The following is a 1,483-nucleotide window of genomic DNA, read 5'->3' as shown; positions in this document are numbered from 1 at the left end:
CAGCGCCACACCACCACCACCAACAATTTCCCCAACATCATTGCTACCCCTCAGCCGCATATGCACCCGACCAACATCAATCCCCGAACCCTGCCATCACCAGCGCTAACACCATCGCCAAACCATCCCACCACATGTAATCCACCACCACCACCACCACCACCATCATCATCATCATCATCATCACCACCAAGAAAATCTCTTACCCCTTCCAACTCCCTTTTCTTCAACAGATCCAGTCCCATCTTCTCCTTTCTTCAAGTGAAACCCTATCTATGTTATATTAAATGAAGCCCCTAACAAACCATGAAACCCTGTATAACAAACAAAATTAATAACCGCTGCTCGGGGCTCCCTTTGCTGCCATCTTGGATGAAACATTCTTATTTCAGTTATTTTCGTTTTCCGTTCTTATTTGACCGCGCATTATTGATTTCTGTTTGACACCAGACAGAAATAAACCCTAACTTTCTCCATCTTTTTTTTTCTTTTCTGAGTTTAAGCTGAAATACAACGTGGTGGTGCTCATTCCTTTCCCGAAATATCAAGTATTGTGGAGATAGATCTTATAACAATGATTGTAAGATTGGTGCAAAGACACGCATTTTACGGCGAAAGGACAGCTGATGCAATCGACCTTAGATAATTACTGGTACATTGCCTCATCTACTCTGCCATAACGAAAGATAAAGTCTAAATTTGACGATGCTTCAGATGACGTCATAAAACAAAGCTTTACGACACACAGACGGCTATTAGTTTCTACACTTGCACATTATTTAAGATGTTTGAGATTGTCTTTGTAATTCAATAAGTTGTCATTCGGGTAGACACAGTTGTGAGTTATTCTTTAAGAACTTGACGTGAGGCGTTTGAGTAAGTTTGTGAGTATTAGAGTAAGAAATCTTCGAATAATTTCGTTTTGCAATGATACCATTTCGACTGCTGATATTTTAATCTACCCTTGTCATGCGTGTTGTTTTGACCAATCAAAAACCGGTAAATTGTGGAGGTGATTGTCCTATAAAACTGCGATAAAATCTATTCTCGTTCTCTTTTGTTTGATAAAGACAAGTTTCATTTTGCTTCTAGTTGTTGTTGTGGCCACACACAATCCTGCGCCACACGAGTTACTTTTACTCACATTTCGTTTTCCCTTGATAGCAGTTAACTTCTGTTTTGGCATAACCTCGACAGCGTTTCGGCCGGAATATAATGTTTACGTTCAACTGATATTTTTTAGTTTGATAACATTTATCCGTTGGTATACATTCAACTTCACAGCGCAAATTATTCCATTAACATAAAAACAGGAATTCTATATTCAACGTGCATTTTCACACCACGAGTTGTGGAAGTAGTGTTACTTTAAATTACTAGGAACATCCGCCGTCATCTATTTTATGTGTAAGTAAATAAAAAATTATATGTATACACACACACACACACACACACACACATATATACATATATATATATATAC

The sequence above is a fragment of the Octopus bimaculoides genome, chromosome 14 (genome assembly GCF_001194135.2).
Source record: "Octopus bimaculoides isolate UCB-OBI-ISO-001 chromosome 14, ASM119413v2, whole genome shotgun sequence".
NCBI classification, from domain to species: domain Eukaryota; kingdom Metazoa; phylum Mollusca; class Cephalopoda; order Octopoda; family Octopodidae; genus Octopus; species Octopus bimaculoides.
The sequence above is the reverse complement of the archived record's forward strand: the minus strand, read 5'-3'. Positions refer to the sequence as shown.